The sequence below is a fragment of the Podarcis cretensis genome, assembly GCF_951804945.1.
Source record: "Podarcis cretensis genome assembly, chromosome: 10".
Lineage (NCBI taxonomy): Eukaryota > Metazoa > Chordata > Lepidosauria > Squamata > Lacertidae > Podarcis > Podarcis cretensis.
This window is the reverse complement of record NC_137179.1, coordinates 33,489,816-33,505,451: the sequence shown is the minus strand read 5'-3', so window position 1 is coordinate 33,505,451 and position 15,636 is coordinate 33,489,816. Positions and strand designations below refer to the sequence as shown.

At 42.1% G+C, this 15,636-nt stretch overlaps 1 protein-coding gene across 12 annotated transcripts in view; it reads right to left on the bottom strand.

The window, feature by feature from the left end:
• GRIN2B (glutamate ionotropic receptor NMDA type subunit 2B) overlaps positions 1 to 15,636 on the bottom strand; it is a 300,157-nt gene that overhangs the window by 242,273 nt on the left and 42,248 nt on the right. The window contains exon 1 of one of the 12 annotated variants that reach the window (XM_079993354.1): positions 10,628 to 10,999. The exons of the other annotated variants lie outside the window; for them this stretch is intronic. The gene's annotated coding sequence lies outside the window, so the exon portion shown is untranslated. Of the gene's footprint in view, positions 1 to 10,627; positions 11,000 to 15,636 lie in introns of those variants that run through there. 12 annotated transcript variants of the gene reach the window in all.

Genomic DNA, 15,636 nt, shown 5'->3' with positions numbered 1-15,636 from the left:
ATGCAAAACCATATGTGAAGAGGTTATCCAGTTGATGGTTAATACAGTTCGAGAAGCAATACTGAGTGACATCAAATAGGCAAGTTATTTTAGTTTATCAGACAGTTCAACCCCTGATGTTTCCTATATTGATCAACTTACTGTCATTGTTAGATATGCTTCTCCTAGTGATGGATTTCACTGTTACAGGCCCCCACTCCATTATTATGTTCTATTTCCATGTCCACCAAGGAAAACGTACAAGAGTGCTGAGCTGTAATTGGGTACCAGGGCATCCAGTTCTAACATTAAATATCACCAGAAGATGTAGCTCTATCAACCTCACATATTCTTCCTGTAAATGTTTAATCTTATGTGTTGTCTATGTGCTTCCCACCTCATCTGAAACCCATTACTTCATGATCTGTTCTTAATGACTAATACAAATAATTGGACCTTGCCCTTTTTTAAAAAAGTTAGTGGTACATTCACTTATGTCTCTGCCCACAGTAGTATTTCTGAAGGCTCAGTGTGATTCGCTCGCTGAGATTTCAAAGATGTTGGATGGATGACTCGTTCTTCTAAATTTGTGTAGTTCTATGTTATTAAAATGCAATGCCCAAATTAAACATTTAATAATTCTGTAATGAGAATGAAAAGTCCATAATTATTTGTGTTGGCTAGCAAATCTACTGGAAGGTTGCTTCAAAAGCAAAAGGAAAGGAAAGGGAAAGGTCAGTCCCAACAAACAAACAAAGGAGCAGGAATACCAAGAAACTGCCCCAGCTAAATAACAGCACAATCACAGAGCTATTAATTACAGACCTTATTCTATATTGAATGGTAGTGGAAAACATAATTTTGTTGTTTTTGCAGTTATAACAATATGAAGAATGCATAGAAGAAAAGCTACACCTTTGTAAATGCCATAACTGGAGTCTATCAAACAGAGTAGTTGGGCACTCTTGAACTGAACCTGAGAGCCTATTTCACTCTTTGCTTTAATCATGGGCATTTATTTTGCAGAACATACCAACACAATTTCATACTGCAATTAAATTTAAAAAGTTAATAGATCTGGCAATTTCTATAAGTCTGGAATTAAAAATGTAAAACATTTACAAAATAAAGTAAAAGATAATAGCCATCTCAGTTGTCGCAGAAAGTGAGTCTCGTCCAAGAAAGGGAAAATGTAATGTACTCTCAGTAAGTGCTCCAATCAATTAGTGCATAAATACACATCGAACAAAATTACAGCAGAAACCACTGTGATATCTACTTTAACTAATGTACTTGGATAAAAGGGCTTCCAAAATGGTCAAAGGCCTGGAAACGATGCCTTATGAAGAACGGCTAAGGGAGCTGGGCATGTTTAGCCTGGAGAAGAGGAGGTTAAGGGGTGATATGATAGCCATGTTCAAATATATAAAAGGATGTCACATAGAGGAGGGAGAAAGGTTGTTTTCTGCTGCTCCAGAGAAGCGGACACGGAGCAATGGTTCCAAACTACAAGAAAAACGATTCCACCTAAACATTAGGAAGAACTTCCTGACAGTAAGAGCTGTTCGACAGTGGAATTTGCTGCCAAGGAGTGTGGTGGAGTCTCCTTCTTTGGAGGTCTTTAAGCAGAGGCTTGACAACCATATGTCAGGAGTGCTCTGATGGTGTTTCCTGCTTGGCAGGGGGTTGGACTCGATGGCCCTTGTGGTCTCTTCCAACTCTATGATTCTATGATTCTAAGATGTTAAACTTCAATGTACAGCAAAACCAGGAAAACTATTCCTGAGTCCTGACCAGCATTTGGTAACAGGGTGATCAGATGAGAACAGGACTCCAGCATTAATAGTGGTTTAGAAGAGGGAATTGCAGCAGATGTAGCTTATCATTCAAAAATTCCCTCTTCTATACAGTCAGAGATGCAAATAGTCCTGTACTCTCTACACCCTTCCTAGTAGGAATGGCTAGCAAGTCATAGTCGTGAGCATTCTTTAACACAGGGATGGCTAATTTGCAGCCCTCCAGCGCCTATCATTCCTGACTATTGCCCATGCTATCTGGGGGTTGAAGGGAGATAGGGCTCAGCAACATCTGGAGGAACACAAATTAGACTCCCTTGCTTTCAGACCATCTGAGGGTCACAATTCAAGAATTGAGATATGCCCCCTGCAATGACTGATAAACATACACACACTGTAAGTAAATCTAATTCTAAATTGTCTTTCAGAATGTAAGGATGTACTTGTACTATTCAGGACTCTCTTTGCAAGTCTTTTGCCTCAAAGTCTGTTCAGTTGTATGTTTGTGATCTTTTTCCCCATTGTATATCAAACAATAATAATACCCATCAGTTTGGGGACTTTGCCCATCAAAATGTCATGTATCCACCTCCTGCTTTCTCCTTTCAAAAGCTTTGCTTTTTTATTATCATCCTTCCTTGTGGTGAAAAGTTCAAAAAAAGAAAGTGCTCCCCCATACCCTTTGCATTTGCACAGGATAAGGAATTTGGGCTGCCGCAACTTCTCATGCAGATGTGAAAAAAGCTGCTCTTGGTTAGTTTCCCTCCTCTGCACAACTATTGAAGTGACGGAAACCGAGGGCAGGACTCCAATAGGAAAGGCTTCGCCAGTGGCACCCAGAAGTCCTTCTGCCAACTACATTCCTCTGGGATATTAAAGCAGTGGCTTCACTGCCATCAGTGCTGCCACCACAAAATTACTTAATGTGTGTGTAACATAGTGCAGCAGCAGTGAGCCAGCACAGATATCACACAGGATCCCTCATTATCTTGGCTAAAGGCAAGCTGTAGGGCCAAACTTTCCCTTCCCTTCCCCAAACCTCTGCCCTTTCAGGAGTAAATAGATTATTCCCTCCCACCTTAAGGGAAGCACTGGCAACAAGTTTTAACTGCAGTTAGCATTAACTGGGGTTCACATGTGAAACCAACGTTAGATTACGACTTCAAATCTCATAGTAACCTCCATCAAAAAGTGGAGCCAGCTTTATACCTTGATGCAGGGAAAGGGGGATTTACTCCACAATTCTACAGCAGGCTCACACAGGCTGCAGTTCTAATCCCACACACATAGGAGTTTACTTCAAAGTAGATTGGTTAAGACTGCAGGCACTGTTGCTTAACTATTCTTCATGCAGCATCCCAGTGTCAATAAAAGGTGCTAACAGGAACTGAAAGACTATGCCAGGCTTCCTCAACCTCAGCCCTCCAGATGTTTTGAGACTGCAGTTCCCATCATCCCTGACCACTGGTCCTGCTAGCTAGGGATCATGGGAGTTGTAGGCCAAAAACATCTGGAGGACCGAGGTTGAGGAAGCCTGGACTATGCTATGGTGTATGGTGCTTCTGCGGGGGTGGAGTTTCTGTATTAATATCCTACTTCATATGTCCAAGGCCAAATCCTAGCACTGAGAACAATGTATGAAGCTTACCCAAATAACTTTCATGATAAAATTTGTCATGTAAGTCCCAACCTTCTGCCCTGCTTCCCCCTCCCCACCCCTGTGCCACATCTCTTAGTTACATGGAATACCAGACGAGGGAAAGTATGACAAATGAAAGCAATACACCAATTCTGCAGTATTTTTCAACCAATCTGGCAGTGGAACCTACATTAAGGGAAATACTTCTAACAGCTTCTCAGGATAGAACTTATCTTTACTCAGAACCATTTCAGCCTAACTGATTTTTATCTGCACACTATTAGCTGAGCTATTTAACCCCTAATAGTTGACACGGCATATTACAAGCAGTGACATATTAAAGACATGTAAGTTGAGTGGGGCACTTGCAAGAGACAGGGTTGGCCAAGTGGTTGTTAACTCAGGTCTTACCGGGGTTAATAGCAACTCTAATTTATATTAATAGGTATCAACTACTCAGTATTAAATTAGGGACGCGGGTGGCGCTGTGGGTTAAACCACAGAGCCTAGGGCTTGCAGATCAGAAGGCTGGCGGTTTGAATCCCCACGACGGGGTGAGCTTCCATTGTTCAGTCCCTGCTCCTGCCAACCTAGCAGTTTGAAAGCATGAAGTGCAAGTAGATAAACAGGTACCACTCTGGTGGGAAGGTAAACGCATTTCCATGTGCTGCTCTGGTTCACCAGAAGCAGCTTAGTCATGCTGACCACATGACCTGGAAGCTGTACGCCAGCTCCCTCAGCCAGTAAAGCAAGATGAGCGCCGCAACCCCAGAGTCGTCTGCAACTGGACCTAATAGTCAGGGGTCCCTTTACCTTTTTACTCAGTATTAAACAATGTTTATTAACTAACTTTCAAAAATCAATAGCTTTGAAAAATGAATTAAGTCAAACGGAATAAAACTCACTGCAAAAATACACTAATCTTTGCAAGGTTTTTGCAATATTTTTAGCATGTAGCCCGCTGGAGAGAGGGCAAATGGGGGTTTAAAGTGCAGACTTTCCATATGGCACTGCAAGCACACTAACACCTGGGACATGAAGCCGTGATGCCAAGGCAGTCACAGAGGGGTCCAAACAGCAAATGGATACTGGATTCCTTATAGTTACTGTTTAAACCAACAATTAGCTTTCAAACTCTGTGAATTTCATTTTAAACTAATGCTGCAGTCCTTTCCACACTCACACATTGAGCACATTGAGCTCGAAGGGACTTCTTTCTGAGTAAGCATGTGCAGGGTGGGACTGCAAATTTTAACAATAGAAAGGGAAGGATTACCAGCACACACTGGTTTCCTGTTTTATCAGTGATCTCACCTTTAGCAGTGGGGAGAGTGCAATGTGTCTGTGCAAATAAATGGGGTACAAGGCACCTGCATTTAACTGAGCAGTGCCTTTGAGTTGTGGGATGAGTAGGTAATGGAGGTGGCAATTTAACTAGATTCATCTTTCCTGCAGCCCAAGATTTTTTTTTGGATTATTATTTTTTTGCTGAACTTCCCTGTTTTCAACATGCATATGCAATAACTTTTACACTGCAAGCCTGGTCATAGCTACTCAGAAGTAAGTTCTATTGAATTCAGCAGGGCTTACTCCTAGGTAAAGGGTTTAGGGTTGCAGCCTGACATACAATCAACCGCCTAATCTCAAATGACTACTCCACAGCAATGACAAGTGGCCTAAAAGAGACAGAATCCAAGGATTAGGCCCTGCAAATACCCAGATGCCAGCTAATAACCTAACAATATGCAACCAAGAGTTCATTGACCTGCTCACCCACCAACATGATCTATCCATCACAGCCCAACCAAACTTTCTGCTGTCTAAAAAGGGCAAACAGTCCCAGTGCAAATGTGTCCCAATGGTTACAAATTTGCCATCAAAAATACAACATTCAGATACATGCTAACAAAAGTTTAGGCCTTTCAAAGAGAGGTTACAGGGTGAAACCGAAGAAATAGAATGTATCGGTAAGTTTGACTGTTGCTTTCAGCTAATCAAGACCAAAATTCTCTCTTCCAGTACAGACCTTAAATTAGCACAGCAAACCCAGGAATATTGTTATTGTCAATGGCAGCTCTTGTGAATGAAGTCAATCCTTTCCTAATATACATCTGAAATTTGCAGAGAAAAATCACAGACTTTATCTCTTGAATTTCATGGCCTTCTACAATTTTTCTCTCAGCCCATGGCAGTGCATGTTTGTAAATATATATATATAGTTGTATATATTAAAGCTGTATATACTACCGTGACCACAATATTTGGAAGAAGTCTGATCTGTTATGTGGCATTCCAATTTTATTATTTGGGTCCAAAGCTCAGAAGAGAATCACAACTCAAGAACAAGTCTGTTTATTTACTTCAACATCCCACCTCCAAATCACTGTGTTTTGAGTTGCATTGGAAAATAATTCACTGAGATTAAAAGCTAGAACTGTTCCCCAAAACAAAATATCTCTCAACTGCCTCCCTTCTGGAGCTCTGGGTGTTTCCCAAGACACTTTGGTTTTGTTTCTCAGAAAAGAGACAGGGGAAGGTTTACATGTTTAACTTTTTGGAAAAACAGATGCCTCGTGGTGATTCCAAAGCTTAGGGGACAGCTCATCTCCACTGAGACACCTTATTCACAGTAAGTTCATGGCCCAAATCATCCTGATTTGCCTTGTTTTTCACTCTGTGTGTGTCAAACACACACATACACTCAGAATAACACTTAAATGTTTCTGCCAATACCTTATGCCATGGTAAAGTTCTTAGTCCAGACATAGGGAACCTGTGGCCTTTCAGATGTTGCTGTGCTACAGCTGATATCATCCCTGACTATTGGCCATGCTGGTTGGGGTTCATGGGAGTCAGATTCCATCTATGCTAAAGAAGCTGTAAGACTTTTTTTGGTATTTGTTCATGATTGCATACAAACTATACATTTGAAGCACATGACTTTCCCCAAAGAATCTTGGGAACTCTAGTTTGTTAAGGGTGCTAGGAATTGTACCTTGGGGGGACAGTTCCCAGGATTATTTTGGGCAAGCAATCAGCTTTAAATATATGGTGTGTACACAGTCAATATCTTATGTAATTGTTCCACTGTCTGCCTGTATCTTGATAAAATGTGTGTGTTGTTCAGTATCATAGTGCAGAACCGTACTGGTGACATTGTATTTCACTAATAAAGATCAAGCAGGTAACAGTCCTTCAAGCATTTATTAGATAATTGTTTATCAACCTCAGCCCCCCTGAAAAGTGCAAGTAGGGTTCTTGTAAGTCCCCATCCCATTCTGCGATATCAACAGTGGACTACATTACAAGGCTGTCATAGTATCTCTGTTATTATAAGTGGTTATTAAAAGTGGATCATATTAAATTAGATTAGATTACAAGGTTCACATAAACCCATCAGTCTTGTACTTACCCCATCCCCACCCCCCAATATGCAGTATGGGGGTGTTAAACTACTCCATAATTCAAGGTTGCCATAAGCTCATAGCTCAGCATCAGCCCCTCACTCCTCATAACATGGTATCTCTTTCTAATTCGCTGCCTCTCTGTTATATGAGAACATTAATATTAGTTTCCTTCTTCCCTCCTAGTACAGCATTTGCAGAGCAATTTTGATTGGGGCAGGGGTGGAATCTTCATCACATTTTCCCCACACAGGACCTGAGTTTAGAAAAATCATTAACATCTGTTTTTGCTTATTCTATATATAGGCAGTGAAGGGGGGCACTCTGCTGCCAAATCACTGCAACACGATCCTAAGAAAAACCTACCACATTTACCCTTCTAACAAAAGAAATCTATGGCATCAAAAATAACTAGGAATTTCAGTTTTCATAGAAAGAAACTGTCAGTCAAGAACTTCCTTGTGTTTATGCTTTTCCTAGAAAGTATTAAGTGGTACTCCTCTTAATGCTTACTACAGAAATAAGTATTAACATGTTTACTCTATACAAACTGTAGGTAGAAAATATCAGAAATTGAGCTGTTATATACAACCAGGGTGTTTCTCACCGTGCATCCTAATCCCATAAATTTTATTGCCATTGTACTTAGGAAAACAGCTGAACAGTCTTACATATGTTTGCATTGTTGTGTGCACATGTTTACTTGAAAGTAAGTCTCACTTGTGAGTTCATTAGGATCTACTCCCAATGTAAACATGCACAGGTTTGCATCCTTAGTTGCATAGTTTGGAGTCAGATTTCTCTTTCAAATCACAGCCTCCTCTCTTTTCTTTGAGAGAAAAGTAGTTAAAATGACCATTTGTGCACTGTAGCAAGTCTTCCTCAGACTGAGCTAGTTGAGTTGGCACTTTCCCTGAAATAGTTACTCGTGTATATGAAATGGAAATAAGATTTACCTTTCTTCCATAGTCCATGAACATTTCCTAATGAAGTCTGCGTTGCAGACAAATGATCAGAGCAAACTGTTTCCTGTTTGCTTTTAATACAATGCTGGAGAGCTGCTTACAAGAGGTCCATTGTTACAAAAACAGAAAGTATAGAATAATCAGAAGGAATATTTGAGCAAATATTAATTATGAAACAGGATTTCCATACAAGAAACTGCCCGTATCTGTAGCAACTTTCTGCATAGGATATCTAGGAAATAGATTGTAACAAGCTAATGGATGGTACCAAACTGTTTTTAAGTAGAGGGAAACATTACAAATGTTTAACAGCTTTTACTGGCACTCCTAACAGCCACTGTGTGTGTGTGTGTGTGTGTGTGTGTGTGTGTGTATATCTCTCACACACAGAGGAAATCAAAATAATCCTCTATGGCACATTGGAGTTAGAGATTGTGACTTGTCCCAAACCACCTAATGTGAACAATATTGTATCTGTTGCACCTGAAGACTAAGAATTATGGCAGGGTGTTTGTTTGTTTTAAAAAGTTTTACATAAGCATGTGGAACCACAAAGAAATATTAATGCAGAAGCCAGGATAATGTATTTCCCAGTGCAAGTGATGCCCTTCAAAGATAATCATTTAGGCCGCAATAACATTTGCCACCCTCATAAAACCTAATGTGGGTTTTTTTTCATTTCCCAACAATTATTGCAGGAGGTTGGTCTAGGTGACCCTCGTGGTCCCTTCCAACTCTATAATTCTATGATTCTGTTTCATTTATTATTGGTCACAATGGAGCTTCATACACACATTTTTTTTATACAGCTATTCCACAAGTTACATGAAATCACTTATTAAAATTTAATAAGTTTTGGGGAAAAGTAGTTGATTATATAAATATGACTGTGTGGAATATATTATTTTGAACTACATACCTACTATACAGAATTTGACAACTGGAAAACATAAATGGATTCTTCATGCCCTATGGCCAAAAGACTACTGGTGCACTGAATGGGTAAGTGTACAACTCCATTTAATCAATGAATTGAAGATATGACTACACTTGCAATTTATGAAGGGATTGCTTATAGACGTAGACTTTGCATAGACAAGTATAGTGGCATCTGGAATGCTATTATACAAAATATAGTGGGATATATATATATGGATAATAATATGTATACTTTAGATAATAATATATGGAATTGTAATTGTTAAATTTTATAATGTTGTAGTATACCTGCTCTTTAGTTTTATTTAGTTCAATTAAAAAAAACAAGTTATAGGAAATCACAACCAGGCCTGGATTTTTTAAATGGTAGCTCTAAGCCAGGGGCAAGGGCATCTGGTCCTTCAGATGCTGCTGGACTACAGCTCACATCATCCCTGAACACTGGTGATGCTACCTAGGCCTGATGGGAGTTGGAATCCAACAACATCCAGATACTCACAGGCTCCCTATCCCTGAATGAAGCAAAAATAAAAGAAATGAATTTTGAGTCAGAGAACATAAAATTAGTTCCACTGGCATTGCTATTGCCTTTTCCTTTTAGGTCAGGAATCCAACTTCCCTGTCTTTTTTTAAAATTCCACCTGTTACAGATACAGGGTGAGCATCCATTGTTAACCTGATAGCTTGTTAAGGTCAGGAGAAGCAGCTGTTACTGCATCAATAGAAAACAATAAAAAGAGATGATGATGATGATGATGATGATGATGATGATGATGATTTATCTATACCCCACCTTTCTGGCCGGGGTGACTTCCTGATACCTGGAAATCTTTCTCCAGGTTTTGAAATGTGATGCTATCAGAGTTTAGGATAACACCCTGCATATAGTGTATGGGGTAGAGAAATGGTTTGGAGACAGGTTAAAATTAGTTTAAACAGGAGGGAAAAAGAGTTTTTAAGAGCTGTGAGTTAACTTGGAGCTCTTTCTGGAAATGTGATGTACAGATATCGGGGAGATGACTGCTGTTTTTAGGAGTTGGCCAGGTTCCAATAGCTTCTGCTTGTAAGTAAAAACAAACAAACAAAGAATTTTCATCCAAGGGAAACAAAACTCTATCGTATTTCCTGAGATGATGTGACTAGCATGTGCATCATTCCTAAACATGCATGGTTACAACTGACCATTTTGTATGTTTTCTGGAAATCTGTTGTGTTTTCCTTTATTAACTACATGGGCTAGCATAATTTAAAATCTATCCTTAAACTTGACTTTGATACCAATCTGTCCTGCACTTCCCAAAAGACAAGCAGAAACATAAAACATTCACGCCATTAATTGTACTACAAATTGAATACGTACAAATTTTATAAGGCTTTGCTTTAAAAGCACAAGCTGTCATAGGGCAGTGATGGATTCAAGATGATCCACTGCTTCTAATTGTCTTGACTGGACCAAAAATGCCAGAAGATTTTTCCTCTAACAATTAAAACAAAAGGATGTGTATGCATTCCCCATATCCTGAGTTGCTTGTTAGTGCTGCAGGAGTGAAGGGGGTGTCACTGGATATTTTCCCAAACTTATTGCTTCCCTAGTAACAAGTCATGTGCTCTCCATCCCTCCTCCACCTTATTGCCAAGGGTCAAAAAAACAAGAGTTTGTGCCAACTCCTGTTTAAGGAGGATTGTACTTCAGGGCCGCCAAATACAACTTCTAACAAGTACTGCCATGCATGTGCCTGCACTTCTTACACATTGTGCAGGTTGCGTATGTGCAACCAACCCAGGGCAGCTTGCAGCAGATATACAATGACTCCCACAAATCAGTGCTGCTGCAGAGAGTCGTGAGGACTCCTGCTATAAAGGAAAAGGAAATGAAGAAAAGCTTGCAAGAAAGTAAAATCTCACAGTTCAGTGTGGACCGAAGAGTGCTGTTATTTCCTCATCAATGAAGTCCTGATCATGAAGACAGCCAATGGTTTCAACATCCCTCTGCCTGGTCTCTTGAGTCCACGATCATCCCAGGGAGCAAGCAAGGAGCTCAGACAGCAGACTCCCCTGAACTTCACTGTTCCAGTGACTGAAGAAGCCTCTGCTCACATTCACAGCCTGCTAGCAGGTGGAGCCGTTTGCCTGGGCTGCGGCCAGCTCACTCGCTCTCACCGAGCAGAGGCGGATTAGCCGGCAGCCGCTTTCCTCTTTATAGAGGCGATAAAGAAATGAAGCAATCCGGACAAAGGCACGAGAGGGGAACTGTGCCGCTCAGGTTGCGGACAGAGTTTTTCCCCGGCTGCAGGTTGAGTCCGGAGTCTGATGCGAGTGCGGAGGTGAAATGCCAAGGACAGGCAGCTCTGGATATGGGAGAGGAGTGGGGTGGGGTGGGGAGGCAGAAGCCGGGGGTGCAGCTTTGGACAGCTGAGGCAGGCCGCATAACGTGCCTTACTACTGTATTTCAGATGAACTGATCCAGTCTAAGGGATCACTGCCCTCGTCCCCTACTCACAAGTCAGAGGGATTCGAATTACTGCCATCCTCATGTATAACATGAAATAAAATTCTGTTAATATTTTCCACTGCTTTTTAGCCAGCTCTGGCGGGAGCTCTCAAACGGGAGAGAATGTATTTTAACTAGTCAGCGTTAGTCGTTAAGGCGCTATCGGGTATTTTGTTGCTTTTAATCAGCATTAAATGTGTGTACGAGGGAGAGGGGGTGAGAAGTGTGCACAGAAGGGTGGAGCTCACGAGTGTGTGTGTGTGTGTGAGAGAGAGAGAGAGAGAGAGAGAGAGAGAGAACACACAGTTGTGAGGAAGCGGTTTGGGAGCGCGACGCGTGTGCGCTGCTACCGCCTTGCGATCCCCTTGAGGTATGGCAGTCGGTGGCGCAGCCCGCGCTGCAGGGAGCGGACTCTGTGCAGGCCCTGAAGGAGGCAGGAAAGGTCAGGTGTGGAAGGAAACGAGTTCTGATTAACCACCCTCACCTTCTTCTGAAGGATTTGCGGGCGCCTCAGCGGAGTATAATAAATATTAAGGTATGATTAGGATACTGTGGGCGGGCAAGGCACGACTATATAATCGATACAAGAGAGACAGGAAAAAGAAGCGGGGAGTTGGTAGTCCCTGCGAAGTGGAAACGCGCGCGCGCGCAAGACAATAGCGTGAGGGGACGAAACCCAAGAGCGGGAAGGGGAAGCAGCCCCTCGGGGAGACTCTGGTCGTCGCCACAGGAAGGCCTGGCACTGCGAACGTGCCCAACCGCGACCGAGGGGCCGTCGCCCTACTGCGGCTGACACGCGCCTGCGCGCGCTCTCTCCCGCCAGGCACGTGCCTCCAGCGGCAACAGGCGGGGCGAGCAGAGGCGCGCGGCGCGCGAGCAGGCTCGGCCCCGGGCTCGTGGCGGTTCGCGCGCGCCTGCTTGCCGGCCGGGCCTGGACGAAAGAGGTTGGGCGAGGCCAGGTCTGCCAGGACAGAAATTTATCGCCTTGGGGTAGACGGGGAGAGAAGAACGGGAACGACGGCAAAGAGGCCTCGCTTGGTCCGCCTCGTCTGGGAAAGGAAAAGCGAGCCTCCTGGGCGAGAGGGAAGCCTGCGTGGCTGCCAGCCTGGAAAAGGCGCCCGCTGTGTGGCTTTGCGGGTCTCTTCGGGGTATTTATACGCGTGCGCTGCCTCCAAGGAGTATCCAGCTGCAATCCTATATGCACAATTGCCCGGGAGTAAGTTCTACTGAACTCGGTGGCCCATACTTCGGAGCAGGCGCGCTGAGAAAAGCACGCACTGCAGTGGCCAAGGCTGTCTCGCGAGCTTCCTCACTAGGGTGCGAAGAAGTTTCACACGGAGCCCATCAGCTACAGAACCACAATGTCCCAAGGAGGGACAAGGATGTAAGATGGGGCATGGAATGCAGGTCGTCGTACCCGACAAGTTGTGTGTGTGTGTGTGTGTGAATATAAGCTCTACATGTTAACATCATTTCCCCTAGATGCTGGTTATCTCTGTCAGAAAATGTTGATATGTGAAGTGGACCTTACAACTCCATAGCTAACTGAGAAATTTTGATACGCAATAGTTCCCAGTGTGTATATATCGATATTAGTTGCGGGGAGTAGAGTCCCTTAAAAGTCCTGGGTACCAATAATTTCTTGTAAATGTAGATTACTAAATGCTTGAAGTCTTCACCCAGGTGTGAGACAAGTTTAGCAGTGTAGAAATGCAGGCTGAATCAGTTTCCTACCCAGGAATTACCTGGGGAGAAGAACCATAATGCAGTAAAAGGAAGGCAATGGGCGACTGACCCAAACAGTTACCCTATGCTGAAGCAGAAGAGTATGAGCCCTTCCTCCCGTGAGGGGATGGAGCACAGATACAATCGCCAAGTTTAGGATTTCAATGTTTGATGACGTAAGCTGGGAAGGGGAGTTCCAAGTGCACAGTGATGGTAGGCTGAAGGGAAAATTGTAGTCTTTTTTTAAATAATAATAATAATAATAATAATAATAAAGAGGCCTTTTAAAATTTGAAAAGCCAGGCAGGAGGAGAACTTTGAGAAGGCTGGCAGAGGCAAGCTGGAAGAGATAGACGGAGGTGGTGCTTAGGGTGCCTTTTAATCCAATGCGGTCCTCCTGCAGGAAGCAAGCCCCTCCTGAGGTGTGAATGCTGGAAACTCCTTCAGTAGTAGACTCAGGTGTAAATAAACCATCTTTCATAAATACGCTACAGCCTCCGTTGTGCCTCCTTTCCGAAAGAAACACAAACCCCGGTTAAGTGCCAGGAGCCCTGAAATCTTGTGCACCGCTCAGGAAAGACTGGGTTGGCCAGTAACAATATATATACACTCTGACTGCACCTACATAAACTAAAATGTATGTGTGTCAGCATCACATATTTTAATTTAAACATTATTTTAATGGTTTTTTCATTATGGGAAAATATGAAGGTAATTACTGTGCTTTTTAGCGTTGCAGTTAAAAGGTCTTCCAGGGAAGCAGGTGAAACAATAGTCACTATTTTTCTATTTTTCTTTTAATTTCTGTGCACTTTTTAGATTTGTGCTATCTGTGTGTAATTTTTTGTGTGATACTGTTTGCGATATGCATTGCTGTACTAATCCTGCAGCACAAAACTCTCTGCATGTTCACATGCAAATAAATCCTACGGAGTCCAATAGGGATTACTACCAAGTGTGCAGAGGATTGCAGCCCTGATTTCTAAAATGAGAGCTGCTACAGCTCAAACTTCCCTGAAAGACATATCCATTTGGTTGGAAGCCTTATCTCTACTCCAGGTTATCTGGAGCTTTTGTCTGAAGACCACTTCACGGATGGGATTTTTCTGATATAGAAATAATCTGCATCTACTGAAAAAAATGTGTAGACCCAAAGAATTCACAAGTATCTATTTTTCAGTTTTTGGAAGCTGCTTGCACTGTGACTTCCCAACATGTCGAAACACAGCAAACTAAACAAACTAAACAAGTAATTTATACAATATGTATAAATGGGTGCCAGAGATTGTGTGGTGGTTACTACATTGAGATGTCTGCATAGAAAAAATGTCCTGTAACAACTTCCAGTAATCACTGTAAGAATGCTGCAGATTCAAAGGCAATTACGTAACACATTTCAAACCTGGCCTTGGCATTAAATAGCTATTATATTTACATATGGTCACTTTGGGAGTTAATCATCTTCATCTATGAGTGCATGTATCAGTGTACATATCTTTTTGTGTCTTCTTCTGTCAGTATGCAAGAGTGGATTCATGATAATGTTGCATGATGTGTATTCCATATTTTCATCTACCTCTCGTGGTTGGTATGTTCTTTATCTATGTGGTGAATATGTCCCAGGAATAATGTGTGTGTATACATCTGAATGTATGTGTATCACATTGTGTTTGTTTATTCTACATAACATCCGAAGTTTATGCCTATCAATATGTGTATGCTTGTATCTCTCACTGTGAATGAACAGGTAATTATGCTGCCATTTTTAGTGGTCACAGCTAACTATAGGGTCACACCTCCCACCTTGACCTTCCACAGATATCTGCCACTCCTTTGCCATTGCTTTACCATTCACATCCTAATCTGCCTGCCCATTTTCTGTCACCAGTCAGACTTTGTACAAGTTAGTTTGTAATTTTATTACAGTCCTAACTCCATCTGTTTTCTGTAACATGTTGCAATGGCATCCAACTTGGGCTGCTTTAACAGGGAAGTAGACAAATTCATGGTGGATTAGGCTATCAGTGGCTATTAGTCCCAATAATGGCATTCATAGTTCAGGTATCAGCCTCTGTATTCCTGTGAATGAAAACTTTGGGGGGGGGGATCATGAGTGGGACAGTGAAGTTGCATTAATGTCCTGCTTGTGGGATTAGCATAGGCACCTGATTGGCCGCTGTGGGAATACACTTTTGGACAAGCTGGGACTTTAGTTTGATTCAGCAGAGCTATTATGTTTTGAAGCCTCTTTGAAGTTCACCAACCCACATACCAAATTAACAGCAGGCATCCAATGAATTGGAATGGGAAGAGAACAAAGGTCCAGATTATTAACCAAATTATTCCAGATCCAAGGATAGAAGTGGCTTTGTATGCTTTTCCCACATAGCCAAGTTGCCCAAGCTATTCAGGAACCATACTGTGATTTGAGAGGCCTACATTTTGTTGAATGTATTCTGTTGTTGGTTGATTGTACTACTTGTACAGATTCAAGCAAGAGAAGTAGTAAATAGTGGTGGCATGAAGTAGAATAGATTAAAGAGGTGGCTGAAAATACATTTAATCAATGTTTGAAGAAGTCAAACTGTGCACCTGAGTATAGAAGACCTGGAGCTGCTGCTCTCCTTCCCTTGCTTTCATCCATCCCTATGTTTGGACTGCTTTGGAACTAGAGAATTTAGAGGCTAATGGCATTTTC